The following is a 17,498-nucleotide window of genomic DNA, read 5'->3' as shown; positions in this document are numbered from 1 at the left end:
AATCCAGGACAAAGCATCCTGGTGATCCTGACTCTGTCTCTTAAAGTAGAGTCACACCTTGCCATTGTTGCAAAGGTCTCCTTCAGGTCTAAAAACACTGGAAAAAGAGATGTGAACTCAGCCAAATAGTTGCACTGAACATGGCAAAATGGTAAAAATCCTTCAAAAATGAAAAACGCTTTAGTCCAGTTACAGACAACACATTTTGCAAACAATTAGAAATTAAATTCATGTATAACAACACAAACTGTTCCAACAGGACAATGAAAATTTATCAACCTAACCATCCACTCATGTTCCTGAACAGGTAAGCAGTGACCTGAAAACCCTGACTGGGTGGAAAATAATGTCAAGTACGTAAGTGTAACCAGTAACACTGGCTTGGAGTTTCTTCAATACAGCTGAGATTATGTATTATCCAATACAGATTTGCACTTAATGGCCATTTTTCTCTGATATCAGTTTATTCAGATGAGATTTTAGCACCCAGATATAGAAGTAACTGCAGATGTTTCAAAATCAGACAACCCAGGTTAAGAAAAATCAGAACAAATGTTGCTTCTGCAACCTTGAAGAGCCTCTTTTGTGTGCCTGCACACTTTTTTGTTTTATTTTATTTTTTTTGTATTATCTTTTCCATAGGACCCTGACCTCAGCTGCCGCCCAGTGTGGCTGAGTCCCCCTTAATGAGCAGCCACACAGCGCTCTCTGTCCTCCTTGTCAGATGTCAAATCAAATGACTGACTTTCTGAGTCCTTTTGAAATTCTGCTCTGGATACAGAACTGATAATTTCTTCTGATTTTATTTTATTTTTTTTTTTATGGTACTTTCCATTGAATATATGAGTGCTTAGTGAACACGCATTAATTTATTTTCACAAAAATACTATCCTACTTTGTTTTCTTTTATTTGTTTTTCTATTTTAGAAAAAAAGTCAGAGGAGAATTAATATCAAAGCTCCTGACTAGATTATTCATGTCCAGCCTGAGACTGAGAAGACCTTCATTTTTTCTTTGCATTATTAGCTCTGTGTAACACTTTGCAAGTTAAAATCCCATTCCTCTCAGCTCCCACTACTGCTGTGATTTCTTAAAATATCTACAAATCAGAATCAAGCTCTCAGCTGGGATAACCAGAAAATGAACTCTCAAAAATACTATTTAATGAAACCTTTTAAAGTCTGGAGTGAGTGACTCAGGCTGGTACTGCATGGGGATTCCTGGCACTTCCTAATCATGATGTCTACCTGCAAGAAGGCCGATGTAGGCAGAGCATAGAGCAATAGAGCTGCTGTGTCGTAAGGGCTCCGACTCAATTCACCAAGCAGACAGCTACAGTGAATTTAAAACAATACCATTCACTACTCTTGGTTATTGCCCTCCTGATGGATGGTATCACTGGAACTGGTAAATGAGCTTTGTAGTAATGCTTCAGCTTCCTTTCTCCTTCCTCAGTTTACCAGGCTGACATGATAACACAAATATATCTTATTCAGAGCAGTCAATCTGAGTCAACATTCTGGAAATGTGTTGAAAGACTTACAAGTTTGAATTATAAGTTTAATTATGAAGAAAATATTCTGAACCACAGAGTAAAACAAAAATACACATACACACACAACCTAATCAGTACCTTATGATTGCATTCCACTTTTGATAGTTGGTTTCCAAGAGGTTTCCAAGAATATTTAACATAAATGTTAAATTTCAAAAGGTTATATATAGAATTCAGTGTTATAATAACAGAAGAAGTATTGTCAGTCAGTATAGAATTTAAATGATACATTCAAATTATTTAAGTTCTGGCATTGTTCCTTTAGTTATGTGTTTTGCTGTAATATTCTTAACAATGATTCCAACTATACAGCCTTTGGTTTACTTCAAGTTTGACTGCCAAAAAAGTTGGGATGGCTGTATCTACCCTGTAATTTGCTAGCATAGAGCTAGGTCTGGCTTCCTATCTTGTGTCTTTTTTTATTCCACCACGATGGGCCTCCTTAAATGTGAACCAGCTCATCACAGAATCACAGAATCACAGAATTTCTAGGTTGGAAGAGACCTCAAGATCATCAAGTCCAACCTCTGACCTAACGCTAACAGTCCCCACTAAACCATATCCCTAAGCTACCATAGTGACCTGTGGCCTGATGCTGGATTAGATGTTCATCACTTTGTAGGCATCCATAAAATCACCTGAGAATAAGGCCACTGGACCAGAGGTTTGTTACTGCATATATTAAGTAGGTTCTGGGTTCATTAGCTTGCAGATCCTTCTGCCCAACCCACCAAAAAAAATTTGATTTGTTTACTGAAGCTCTGTTCCTGAGCTGGGAGAATAACATTTGGGATTTTTTTTCTCCCCCCTGCTCAGGACCAACAGAGACACCCACTGTAGGAATCAGACTCTTAACCTGTGTGTCTAAGATGACACACTACACTCACCTACACAGAAGAGACACTAAGCCTAGCAAATCATGGAGATTTGCTCACAGTCTCCAGGCTCTTGAAGTTCATACTGAGCTGACCAGTGAATGTGAGCTTTCTGTCTAGCTGTTAAGAGTCTCACACATTTCTGGTTTGAAGCATCTGAGCTCACTGATGTCTGGGGCACTCCTGGCACTCAGTATTTTCCCTGACTGGTGGGAGCTAGAGTAGCAGTAGAGAGAGTCTTGGGTCCTGATATACCTCATTTCGAGTTTTTAAAATTTACTTTTCAAATTCAGACATACTCATGTGGTCCGTGACTGATGAGACAGCTGATGAGACTGATGAGACTAGTGCAAAGCAATTGTTTTGGTAGAGTGCACACCAGACTGTCCTTTCCAATAGGAACACATTTGTGTTTATTTGCCCAAGGTCACAACAAGACCCTGCCCAGGTTGCAGATGTGGGTCCTGGAGACAGACAATTCCTAGTAAAAGAAAGCTTTATGCTTGTGTTGATAGTGAAAAAACAATTAGGATAAGGACATTCAGGGCTGTGGTGTCAGGAGCTGGATGGTTTGGAAGGACAGAGGTATGCGGGATGCAGTGCTCTGCAGCAGTATGCTCCTCTTGTGATCTGAGCGGAGGGTGAACAGGACATACCAGTGATACAAGTGCTTGAACAGTACTGGTATGCATGTGTTTGCCTCCCTCTCCAGCTGTAGTGGTGGTGCTTCAGTCACTTTCAATAAAAAGCCACTAAAATTACACATCCAGCAAGCTCTGTTCCTGGCTATTGCTGTCCCTGTCATTACAAATGCATTATATTTGATGCATCTGCAGGTTAAAAATAAAAATAAAAAAAATCTCCTGAGACTAGTGTCTATTGCCAGTGGGTGGGAGTCTCCCATCCTTGGTCTTTGACTCAGCTGTTCTGCTGCTGACTTCTGCATTATCAAATCCCTGTGGCAGTGTACCTCTGGGTTGATGCTCCAAAACCTTTTGAACATAATGGCAGAGCCTATTAATCACAAATTCACAAGGTGTGGGGAAGGTAATTTCCCCTTCCATCCCCTGCTTATTTTTTTCCTCTTGCCCTCTCCCTCGCCCCCCATTTTTTTTTTCTTCTTCAATGATAGAAACATGAACATTAAATAGAGAAAATAGTAGAACTTGTTATCCAGCACAGCTATAAAAAGGTGCTTTGTCAGCTGTAAATATTTTTGGGTTGCTTCAAAATCAAAAAATCACTATTCATGGACTGCAACAGCTTAAAGGGTATTATGGTCTACAAAAAGACCTGTAGCCTGCTAATATTACCTTACAACTGTTATTTGTCCAGTATATCACTGCTGAACTGTGAGGAAATCATTACATAGATCATAATCTAGTTTTGTCTATGAAATGAAATGAAATGTAACACTACCCTACCCCAATTGTGATAGCATTACCATCTATACCAAGTGACAGTTCCAGTCAGTGCACCTAATACGAGTCCACACACTTATTTAAAGCTTACTGTTGTGTGTATAACATTTGATATGAGAAGACTTTTTCAGGGTAAAAGAACGAGTATGCAATAGTTGTACTGATACACCATGATAGAAATCACTATGAAGATTACATTTAGTTTTTCACTGCAATCCCCTCTTTAGAAATAGTTGTAACAGTCTGAAAGTAGAGCCTAAAACATCAATAAATTTCCATGGTTATTGATACTACAGACAACACTAACTCCATCCGCTCAGCTTTAAGATAAAGAATACAGAAAAAGACAAATAGGGAAGGATAATTCTGCACAGCTCTGGGCCAAGGTTTTCCATTAAAGGACATTTACTGGGTAGTGTTCCCTGGAGCAGGTGACAAAATATTGCATGGACACAGTTTAGAATTTCAAGAAAACTATTCAAGAAGCAGTTCAAGAAGATTATTTCTAATGAGAACTAATGAGTTAATGATTATAACTAATGTATGACTATATAATAATATGATTAAAATTATAGTATTAAATTATAACAATTAAAATTAAATAATATAATAATATGATTAAAATATGATAATAATATGATAAAATATCATAATAATGTTAATAGAATAACAATGAGGTGATAGATATTATAATAATATTAATAATATACTTATATAATAGAATCATAGAATATCCTGAGTTGGAAGGGACCCTTAAGGATCATCAAGTCCAACTCTTGACACTGCACAGGTCTACCCAAATACTGTGATTAAAACTAATGAGTTAATGATTATAGCTTGTAAAATAAAATCAGTTAATTAGTAATTAATGCCATGTTTGCAAATTGTTTTAGAAATATAACATCACTTGTTTTAAATGTTACCTTCATTTATAACAATATATCAAAGGTAAGACACTCATTTATTCTCACTGAATCAAGAGAATGCACATACCAAGAGTTTGCTAGGCATTTGTGCATATCAAAAAAATCACCTAATTTGAGCTGTTGTTTTTCTCTGTATATTATGAGCAGAATTACCCCTCCACACAAAGACATTTCAATCCTTTAAAGAGACAAAAGAGAAATAAAAGACAGTTAATTTTCAAAACTCTCCTAGAACAAAAAAAAAAAAAGGAAAACAAAACAAAAAAAAAAACACAACAGAGTTTAACTAAGAAGATGAAAGTCTTGAGTACATATAAGGTCCACATTCCTCATGTATCCTATAAAAACACATATAGAAATAATGGAGGGAGGTTTCTAAAAGTTTGGCATAAATTTGTGCCTTGGCAACTGCATTTTGTCTGATCTTATGTGCTAGTGTTAAACACAAGGCTGCTGAAATAATTATTCCTGAAATTAAGTTGTATGCACAGCTAGCAAAACCTTAAATTATATCTAGAAAAGCCTATTTTAGAATTAATAAATGCATTAATATATGATTAATAATTAATGCAATAAAAATGAATAGAGATAATTAATGCATGAACAAGGAAAAAGAAAAAGAAACATGGTAACAGCTATGTTATGTCATAAGTTGGTTGTTTTTTATTAGTGCTGAGTAATAAAAAAATATTTTCATTTTATGGAAATCTGTAGGGAAAAAAAATAAATGACTTCAGATATATTTCTCTGTTTCCCTGTCAATAATACAAAATTCATTTTGAGGGATAATGCAACAAATTCACATTTTTTTCAACATTTAACAATAAGACATTTCCCATGCTAGAGAGAAGCACATTCTTAATGTTCTGGCACAGCACAACACCTGTTTTTAAACAGACTTAAAAACATTGATGACTTTACAGAACTACCTTATTCAGAACTGTAGAAAAGACATAGTATTTAGGATAAACCTACCTGGTGAGATTGACAGTGATATAAGTTGTCCTTTGTGCAAGGGTTGTTGGTACAACTGTGGCTGGCACCTGGCTGCCCTGATGGCAAATCTGGAAGAGTCACCCAATGCCAATATGACAACCTCCACCGAGGCAGGACAGGAGTAACCTTCATGTCAAGTAACAACACAAGCACCTGCAACATGCCTGAGTAATGCAGGATGTATTCGTGCTCAAAATAAATTGAATTTGTAAAACACAGTATGCATTAGACTGTGCCACCTTGAAAAGAAAAATAAATTACTATGGCTTTTTCTCCAGCTGTGCTTGACAGCCTTCAGCATTTTGCCTTCGTTGTGTGAGACAGTTTTAAGTTAGGTAGCAATAATACAAAAGCACAGAGAATGGTCATGTATTTTCCTCAGTGCATATTCTAGTTGATGAAAAGTTTGTAAAAAGGCATGTGGAGCTCTGTACAGAAAACAGTAGTGCTAATTCATATCATCCTGGCTCTAGCTGACTTCCTCCCCCAGATAAGGGAGGCTGCATGCAGCCTGACCCCTTGCTCTCCAACACAGACCTAGACTGTGCCTTTCTGTCCTGCTTGTCAAGTTCAGCCAGTGTTGCAGTGATGTTGAGATGTGTAGATTGAGGTACAGAGTCCATCTTCCTTTTCTGAAGCAGGAGGCAGCTCGGTGCTGGAAGCAAAAACCTCAAACCTCAGACTGCTGGAGGAAAGGGAATTGTCCCACCTGGTATTGCTAAGTGCAAGACAAAGCAGAAAGAAGCATCATTTGGAGTTCTTTTATAAATGAGGTGGGTCTGAATATTTTTTCAAAGTATTTTTCACAGAATCACAGAATCACAGAATCACAGAATTTCTAGGTTGGAAGAGACCTCAAGATCACTGAGTCCAAGTTTTCTAAAATACCCAAGTCTCTAGTGTTTTTTCTATTCATAACCCTTGCCAGTTTTCAGCTTTGAGCTCTTTGCTGAGTGTCTGAGAGTGAAGTCAAATGGGAGTCTCCTTTGGGGAGATGCAGACCTAGTTTTTCTGACTGGCTTTGAAAGCATTTCCTGTTATCTCAAATCCAGCAGTAGTAAAGAGCTTGACAAAACCTAGCCTTTCATGGAAAGAATATGGTCTTACAAACAAAAACTGGAGGAAAAGCCATGCTCAAGCCATGCTCAGGAGAAACAGAATTATGTTACTTCGAGGTTATTTATATTAATATTAAAAGTCAAGTGCCAGGAAGGAGATAAGTTTACTTAGTACAGAATATATGCACATTCTGACTACACAAAACACACCTGCTGGAATCTTTAATACTTGCATGTATTTTCCATGCAAAACCACACACAACTCCTTCATCTCAACTTTTGTATACATCACTTGCTCTTCCTCGTATACTGTAGATGAGGATTAAATGTGCATGTTGTGAATAGAAAATACAGTCCCCACGTGTCTCCTAGGTAAACATGAACTTTTAACATCTATTCTGAGTAGTCTTCTTAAATAAATACCATCTGAGGGCAAATTTTGCTGAGGCTTGTGTAAAGCCGGAGTTTTTCTGTTTTATACCCCATCATTATGAACAAGCAATTAGTTCTGAGAGACTGTATTTGCTGATTACAAAGTCTTAAGTGAGCAAACATCTGCCCTTTCTTTCTAGATTTCGTCATGAAGTATGTGAAGCTTTCTTGTCTCTGAGTATGTTCTGATGCCAGTACTGACACCTCACCTACTGAGAATTATCCTCTCATTCAACAAGCAGAAGGGAAAATAAAGAGGAAATGTGTATTAAAACCTAAGAGCACATGAGCTGGAATTGCCTGGACTAATGGAGAGCAGTTCAAATAAAGGCTCCCTTGTGCTGGATGTTGCACACCCCTTTTCATCGTATGGGCTTCCTAAACTATGCACCAGAGTTGGGATTGGCTGCCCCTTTATTTCTAGCAGAAAGATGAGAATTGGGCAATGGGTTGACAGCAGACCTGATACACTGCTAGCAATAACTTGCACTAGCAATGATTATTTCTTTCTGGGAATAGGTGACTAGTCTTGGTACAGAAATGTGTGTGTATCTTTCCATATCTTCAACCATCAGTTAATTTTTCATAGAAATATTATATAGAAATACATAGAAATTCATGGCTTCTCGTCAATAGCCTCTTCTTATACTTTATCCTTACTGAAACTGGAGCTGAATAGTCTTAAAGCTGGACTTTAAGTTGACCTTCTTGAAAGCTGTAACATTCTGTAAATATCAGGAAAGGATAAATATGGAGCAGCGGACAGACATAGAGTAGTTGCAGATCTCAACTCAGGAAAGAAGGTCAGTCTATAAAATTATCTTCAGTTCAGCTTGTCCCGTTCACTTAGATTCAACCTTGCTCCCTTTTGAGTTGCAGTTCACAAACTATAATTAAAGGGTGTGGGGAAAAGCAACTCTGCAGTCTACAACAATATTCAAATTTTATAACAATTTATACACATTAGTAATCACATCAAGCCTTAAAGATATTTCATAGTGGAGAATCTTTTCAAATACGTTATTGTGGGCAGTTTTTTCCATCTCTGCAAATGTGCTATGAATCCATAAACCCAAATGCAATGTACACTTGTGGTTTTCTTGCAGTTCCATTAGTAAATAGGTTTCATGTATATATAACCAAGAGGCGAATTTGACCTAACCTGTTGTTTTTCATATCTCAGAAAAGACTTGCTTCTCATGTTTGTACAGAAAGATTACCTATTAATTTTGTGATATAAAGACTGCATGTGGGAAAAAAATAGAATTGTGTTTCAACTCAGACCCATAGGAATTGTGTCCAAACTTACATTTAATTTGCATTCAGATGTAACTGCCATTGTTGGGCCTGTTGAACAATAAAATGGATCAGGAATTTATTATCATTTCATTGAAGGTTACTGGGAGGACAAAAAAGAAGATACCACAATTTAAAACTACAAATAAAGGAATAGATAGAGATAATATACAGTGTTATAACAAGTATGATAAACAACTAATACTCTGTAACTTAAATATTTTTGAAGGATTGTTGACCCTTCATTCCTGAAAGAAGAAATAGAGTGATTGTATAAACTCAGACCGGTTATGCATCTGATCAAGGATATTGAAAACAGAGCCTCACTATTTGGTCTGTTTAGTTTTCTCTTACACTCAGGACTGTTCTGCAGATGGGGTAGCTGGGCTATCAGCATTTTGTTATAAGCAGCAGCACGTCTGCCAGGCTCTAGAAATACACTCAAATGCTAGCTGTTAAAACCAGGTTATATTCAATTGTGTGTTCATGCCTAAGACTTAGGCCAATAAAAATAAATTACTGGTTTGGCTAAAATTCACAGGGTGATAAGAGGTTTAGTTATTTCAAGGGTTTCACACAGGATTTCCATGATGTGAGGGCAACTTATTCCTACTGCTTTTTTTAAAAGGGATGAAGTTTATTCTGAACATGGTGTGTATAGAAAGTAGCCAGTCTGCATGTAACAAAAACACAGGGATCTGTGACACATTTTGACAGGAGAAAATGGTTTTATCATTGATGTTACCTAAAAAAACTGTATCTGTGGGCATTATATATACATATAAAGATGTATATTATATATAGATAGATACATACGTACATATGAACACATGTGACTGTCACTCTTTGGCTACAGACCATCTGATAAAGTATTTCTAATCCCTTGTCTTTCCCCTTCCTCTCTTTCCCCTTCCTCTCTTTCCCCTTCTTCTTGTCTTGTTTTACAGACCTCTTCCTCATCAGAACCAACAGTCAGTCCTGATGTAGCACACTGTTTCCCTTGTTTTTCTAATCCTTTGTGGAGATTTAGAGGCTCAGGGTCAAATGGCCCATCCTCTGACATCTCCTGGTTGGGTTAGCTGTTTCAGTCCTATCTGCTTTCAGAGAGTAGGCGTTTCTAGGAGCATCTGGATTTTGTCTCAAAACAGACTGGTAAAACAGTTCCAGCATAGAGTTTCATAACTATCACCCACAACTTTTCACTCTCACAGCATAAAATCTTATATAAGTTTTTGTTTGTTTGTTTGTTTTGTTTTGTTTTTTCCTCCAGTCCCAACATGTCAGGACACTTATCTGAGGAGCTGGGAGTGTGCAGGTGCTGAACATCTGTGATAGGTAGCAGCTATTTCTCATAGGTAGCAGCTATTTAATTTCCCATAAATACAAACACGGTTTTGAAAAGTCAAGAGTAGAAATCAAACCACTTCCAGACTTGTTTGTTACTGTGACTGAGCTCAGATCTATATTGCTACAACACAGCAGTTGAGATTCTGGTCTGGACATCAATAGTGTGGCAACGGGCAATAGAAAAGCATGCAAATCTTGGTCATCAATAGCTTGCTGTTTCTATTTGTTTACTTGCTTTTGTAAATTTTTCTCTTGAAAATTTGTTCAAAACTATTAACAACAATGAGACTAAGTGGCTTTCACTGAGGGTGTAATTTAAATAATATAGGTTTATTCAGATGTAGCTGTGGCCTAATTTGTTTTGAGACCCTTTATTGTTAGTGATGCAAGAAAAGAAAAGAGCTTAGAGCACATACTGAGCCTATTGGTGGTAGTTAAGAAAAGAAAATCTTATTGCTTACAAAAAGAACATACATGTACATGCCATGGAATCAAAAAGAGAAAGTAAACACTGAATCCTATGGTTTTTTTTTTTTTTGTTTTTTTGTTTTTTTTTTAATAAAGAGTTTAATTTCAAAGATGAATTATGCCTTAAACTTTTTTTTCTTTCTCTTAGAAGATACAGACATCTTAAATACATGTTGACAGAACTGCACACAAATATCCAATTGCATTTGAAGCAAGCCCACAAAGATTCATAAAGTTTTAACCAATCCTAATATCTTTGATTTAATACTGTAAGGGTATGAGAATTACTGAAAACAGTAGTTGTAATAGCCATTCTGTAATATCAATAAATGTGAAAAAGAGGCCAGCTCTTTTATAAAAGTTAAAAAAAGAGTTAAGCTCCTTTATAAAACCAGACAGCAGAAATAATAACAGCCTCTGCAATAAGAATGGGCACACATCTTCATCCAGAACAAAATGTATGCAAATCCCATGCAGATGTAAGACTTCAGCTGAGTTGTAGCTAAATATATATAACAGAGGTCAGCAACTTGTTTGAAGACAGGGTTGTTTAAGATGTTATCATATATAATATATTTATTACTTATTTTTTCAAGCAAAAACTATCTCTCTGTTCAGCATGAAACTTCTGTTGATCCTGCAGAAAAACAATGTTTTGGTACTCACAAATAAAGTGTCAGATCATTCACCCGGGTTGTACGAGAACTGGGCTTTAGTTCATGCAGATTGCAGAAAAGCCAACCCTATCTTCTTCAAGGGAATATCTGGACAACTAAATGAGAATATCACTCTCACCCTTTTGCTGAGTTTCAGCTTCCCTTCATTGAAAAAAGCTATGAGAAATGATTATAAAAAATATCTTCAAATACTGAGCATCTCATGCTGAACCATCTCATACAGCTGAGTGCTTTGCTTTTTTTTTATTATTATTATTATTTTTTTTTCTCTCAGAAATGTGAAATTTAAGTTCAGATTTGCTTTCTTTCTGATTCAAAATGGAAATCTGTTTTAGGCTTTCTAACTGTTTATTGAAAAGTGAAACTTTCTCCAGAATTCTGGGTGCTCTAATTCCGTCCTGCTGAAACTATTCCACCTTCTTGGTGTGTATCCTCACGTTTATTGAAGCAAACACTTAAAATAACTTTCTGACTTGGAGACTGGATCTTCCTGGAGCATGATGTATAGATGTGGTTTTTGGTGCTACTGAACGTAGTTTGAAGGCACAGTGCAACAACATCACAGGGTGATGAATTCTGCCTTGTCCATCGACCTGGTATTTGAGTATTCTCCTCCAGGGTGGGATGGATTTGACTCCAGGAGCCTTCGGGTGCTCATCTTTAGTGAGCGCTGAAAGCATTGGCACACTCTGTAATAGGAGAGACACTTTCTTTTGTCCTAGACCTCCTCCAGCTGAAAACTATTCATTCAGGTTGATCTGAAGTCAGGATTTTTATATTATTATTATTTTTTTTTTTTTTCCAAAATCACATTTCTCAAAGAGTTTCTTATTTTTTCTGTGTTTACTCATTTTTATTTTTGTTTTTTTTTTTTTTTTTTTTCAGTGTGTTTACAGAAATATCCCTCAGAATAGAGATAGACTGACCTTTCAGCCTCCCATCTTCCAAAGAGCATCTGAAGAAGACCAGACGGGGATCTATGCTCCAGGAAAATGAACTATAGTTACCATATTGTGTCTTGCAAAAAGAAAGATCATTTAGGTCACAGGAGCTTTCATGCTTTTAGGGATCAAACAACAGTTCAGTAGCCAGAGAGCACAGAGGCTACACTAAGCCATGTTACACACTTGTGGAGCAGCTGAGCTGCTGGTTTACAGATGAAAACCTGCTGTGTTGGTCTTATGGGCTGGGTGATGCAAAAGCATTCTATTTCAAGCTAAGGAAAAGGAGAAGAGTGACACTATACATGATTGAACATTCATAGCATAGCATCAATATACAAAAATAAAACATAGTTTCTTAATCAGCAGATTTAAATGAGATGCAATGAAGGCTGATATGGTTTTCACCTAAAGAAGCATGAGAGCAAAGCCTCAGTAAGCTGGAACTGATTCTTATTTAGCACAGCTGTTTAAACACCTACGTTTGTTGAATGTGGTACTAACAAAGTTTTCATATTTTGACATGGAAAAACTGCCCTAAACTAGCTTATTTTACATGAGAAATATTTTTGCTCAGGTAGATATGTTTCATTTCTTGCTTTGGTGTACAAATGTAACAAAACTTTGACCAAAACAATGTACAGTTGCAAATAATGACATTATTATTTCAATTTGATGACTTAAATTGCAAACACGTAATAATGGCCATAGCTCACAGGGCCATAAAAAATCAATTTGAAACAGTCCTGTTAGCAAGTAGGGCGTCCAGTTGGAAATGTTTACAAAATTAGACTTCAAAATAGAAACTCTAATCAGCAGGTTATGTATTCTTGGCTGAACATCTGTAAATATTCATTAATGACATTAAAAAATAATAAAATTAAAAATGACTAATGTGAGAGCTATTCAGTTTAAATCAAGTGCATTGTTCGTTTTATTCAAAGACCAGTTTCTTTACTAATGCAAAACTTCATGCAGGCATAAGGTACTGAGGTTGGATTTCTTTTCCCATTAAATTATAAAGAAGCACTGCATCAAAGAAAGGATTTTCTTACTTTTAACAGTGTTGAATCTGTAAATGATGCTGAAACAAGTAGGACTTAGAGTACTTAGAGTACTGTATTATACAATGATAAACTGTTTGACCAGGAATGCGTTGACTTAAGGAGCAAGAGACTTAAAAATCATCACTAAGAGCTGACCTCCTTTTGTTTTGTTTCTTTCTGTTTTAACCATCTAGACATATTGACCAAGAACACATTGCAGATCTAGGATTTGTCTTGTACTCTTGTTTCTTTCTCTCTTGGATAACACAAACCTGGACACCAAGTCTTACAGGTCAATGCTAAATGTGCAAGAAGTTGTGAAGGACCATGAATATCTCTGAATCTATCTTTTCTTGTGCTCAGATTTGTACCCAAATGACAGTGATGGGGATTGCTAACACAAATCAGATCTTTGTATTTGTTTTAAATTCTAAATTCCTGAAGTCATATCACATGTAATTATTTTGCAGCAATATTGTTGTGCCTCAGGAAGTCCAGGCGACAGCAACTTGTTTGAGGTCACTCGGAATTGGTGCCTTGTCTGCTGTTAATGGGCATCCATATAACAAATCTTTGGTCTTTGGTCTGAATAATTATCAAAAGATCATTTCATGATTTCTAGTTTTGTGCTGATTATGTAACTGAACCTTATATATAATTTAAATCTTCTAGTCTTTCTATAATTAAAGCATAAAATGTGGTGTTTTTATTTTCCCTGTGCTTTTCAAATATCATGTGAATTTGAAACCATTACATTAAGGAGCATCTTCTACATCTCAAATGGAGTGAAACTCAGGCTGTGTTAATAGCAAAGCAACATTATCACCCCCTTTATTTTATTTTATTTTATTTTGCAAATGGGCTATTTTTTCCTTCTGTTACTTATAATTGCTTCTAATACTTATTATAGAAAAATCCAATAAAGGAGAATCTCTTTGTAATTACTCAAACAGCAGACTAATTTTCTAATTAAAAACAAAAAGTCATGATATCATAATTGCTCCATTTCCATAGCACATAAGTTACACACAAAAAGAAATCCTGATGATATAATTGCTTCACATATATTTTATAGCACCATGAATGAATTTCTCTTCCATTCTCAATTAAAAAAAAAAAGTTTTTCTATATAATTAGAAGTTATTTCCTTCTTCCCTTTTCATATTCATGTAATTAGAAAACAGAAAAGGATATATTTTTGAAAGCAGAATATAATAAATATAATAAATATATTCTCCTTGCATTTTTATGATTTTACATAGCACAATGTATTTCATTTTGGAAATGCTTCCACTAAAAATATCCAAGATACTAAAAAAAAAAAAAAAGTGTATTTAAGGGTGAATATTTTTTATTACATTTTTACCAGTATTTTTATTAAACTGGAAGTTTTCAATGAGAAGTGTGTTTTCACTATATGGGTATTTAAATACAAACACACATACACAACTATATAAATGCACAAGCATCCAATGCTTAAATAATAAATATGGAAAACAGAAAAAATGTGTTCCTAGTAATTTTTCATATTTTTTTTCCTGAATTTATTTTTATCTTTTTCAAAATTTGAAGATATTTATGAGGAAAATACTACAGTCTCCTAGGAAAAATACCTATATATTTTTTTTTTTTTCTGATGAGTAGGAATTCCATATTTTATTCTCAAGGAGACACAAATAAAGTTTCATTATTAAGCTCAAGGTTTGGATAATATGAGAGACACAGAAGTCTGAGAGGATGTTTGTTTCCTACAAAAAAGATCTCATAGACTATCTGTGTGCAGATCACAGCACTGATTAAGTTGCTGCAAACTGGATGCCTGGATTTAGATTGAGTTAGAACAAGTCCAGAGAAGGCCATGAAGGTGATCAAAGGACTGGAGCAGCTCTCCTATTAAAACAGGCTAAGAGAGTTGGGGTTGTTCAGCCTGGAGAAGAGAAGGCTCCAGGGAGACAGCCTTCCAGTGCCTAAAGGGGGCCTTCAGGACAGGTGGAGAAGGACTCTTTGTCAGGGAGTGTAGTGATATGACAGGGGTTAACATCTTTAAACTATAAGAAGGAGACTTAGATTAGACATTAGAAATAAATTTTTAACTCAGAGGGTGGTGAGGCCCTGCCACAGGTTGCCCAGAGAAGCTGTGGATGCCCCATCCCTGGAAGTGTTAAAGGCCATGCTGGATGCATCTTTGAGCAACCTGGACTAGTGGGAGATGTCCCTGCCCATGTTGCGGGGGGGTGGAACTAGGTGGTCTTTAAGGAGCCTTCCAATACAAAACATTGTATGATTCTATGATTTGACTTGTGCCACTCCTTGTGGCTCATTCCACTCTGCCCTTCTCATGCCTGGTCCTCTGCCCATCTCAACACATAGGAGGGATAAGCCCAGTGCCTTTCACTCCATGTTTTGGTCTTCCACTGCACTTGTTCTGACAGATTAGCACTCAGAAGGCAGCAGCTGATTGCAAATCTGACAGAAGTAGACAGCTCTTCTATAGCATTGTCTCTGTTTAGATCAAGAAGAGCTAGATAATGTCATGAGTTTGGATTTTTATTTTGTGATAGTCAGAACTCAACATTGATGGATACGGATGAATACTTTCAGCATTACCTTGCTTAACTACAGACAGCTCCCCTTCAGCCTTCTGGGTCCTGCATGAGTTTTTCATGAGAGCTATTGGGCTTTACAGATGTGGGCCTGCTGATCTAATATGCCTCCATGCAGAAATTTTTCATGTCATCTATGGCCTGTTCTTTTGAACAAAAAAAAATAAAATAAAAGTTGTCTATGGTATGTCTATATTAGAATGGCTAGAACAGGGCGTATCAGAAATTTTAAGAGAAAAATAGGGCAAGAAATATCCTACAAAGTTTCACATAGCATTTTGATATTTCTCCTCAAAAGGTCATTGCAGGGACACTTTAGGAAAATAATTTCTGCAATATTGTTACTGTCTGTAAGGAAGCCACCATAAGAAATTGTGATATTGCTGGCTGTATTCTTCACCTGCAATATTAATTACCTCTAGTCTTGTCTGACAGATTGGTTCCTGCACTCTTCTAATGCTTAAATGAATATCTGCATGGGAGGAACATAATTAGGAAAGTGCTAATTAAGTTGTTAAGTTTAAATATAATTCCCTTGGCTCAGACTTTCTGCCCTTGAACACCTAGGCTTTTTGCAACAGAAGTGATTTGTTTTAACACTTAAAAGTCTGTGCCTGTATTTCAGCTGTTTGCAATAAGCAGCAAGTGTACCTTTTGCTCCCTTAAAAAAAAAAATAGAATAAAATAAAAAAAAGTTGACAAGGGTGAAATGTAAGAGGCTGCATGCCTGAGCCAGGAAGTTTTTACAGCAGAGAAACAGAGTTAAAGGTCCATTGACTGGGGAACAAGGATTTTTCTGATTTGTCTTAACATTTATTTCCTGACAAATCCTGTGTACATGATGCTCTTGTGGTTTGTGATTTATTGCAATTCCATCATTTAAATATGGAGAGTTTGCTGTCATGTATCCAAGAAAGCTGAAGTATTTATTATAACAATATTCTGATCAGGGCAGCTGCCTTTGAAAGTTACACATAGTGATTCTTCATTTGCTTTGTTTCTTCTGTGAATATATATATATATATTCTCTCTCTCTCTCTCTCTCTCTATACATATATATGAATATATATATGAATATATATATTCAATATATATATATATATATATATATATATTGAATACATATATATATATATTTTTTTTTTCCCTGAGTTCAGTTTCACAAAACAAGAAGCATATCTGCATTGTTACTCCCAGACCCTCACATCAGTTTTTGGCCTGGCAAGCCTTCCATCCTTCCAGTGTTGTGTCCACATCTGGAGAAAGTCATACACCTCAGAGGAGGGAGGAAATCTAACATCTCAGAGCAAAAAAGCTCTTCACTGCTTGTCTACGTGCGTGCTTACCCTCTTTTTCTGGGAAAGTCAGCCAGGTGAGATTAAACCACTGGTGACTGACTCTCATGGTTCTAGTCTGCAACTTTTCTCTCACAGTAGGGTTTCATGTTGTGTCTTTTTAACTTTACCCTAAAAGAGATTCATTTATGCCACTAAAACTGAGTTGTAGTTGTAGAAGTGCCTCTCAGATGTGTATTTCTTTCTAACTGTCTGTATGGCTTGCTGTTACTTCATTTAACCTGCTGGATTTTGTTAACCCCAGCCAGCAGCCAATCATCCACCCAGCCACTTGCTTGCTACTGAGAGTCAGAAGAGCAAAAGATGAAAATTGGGGGGACTGAGAGAAAAACAAATGAATTAGTGAAGCAAAACTGAGTGTGCAGGCAAAGCAAAATAGGCATTCATTAAATGCTTTTCATTGGCAGGCTAGGGGGCTGAGTGGGAAAAGAATAAATAAAAGAAAATCTCAGTGTTATGCCAGCACTGCTCAGCAAATGCCAAAATGCTGGTGTGTAATCAA

Source organism: Anas acuta, chromosome 3, assembly GCF_963932015.1.
Source record: "Anas acuta chromosome 3, bAnaAcu1.1, whole genome shotgun sequence".
NCBI classification, from domain to species: Eukaryota; Metazoa; Chordata; class Aves; order Anseriformes; family Anatidae; genus Anas; species Anas acuta.
The sequence above is the reverse complement of the archived record's forward strand: the minus strand, read 5'-3'. Positions refer to the sequence as shown.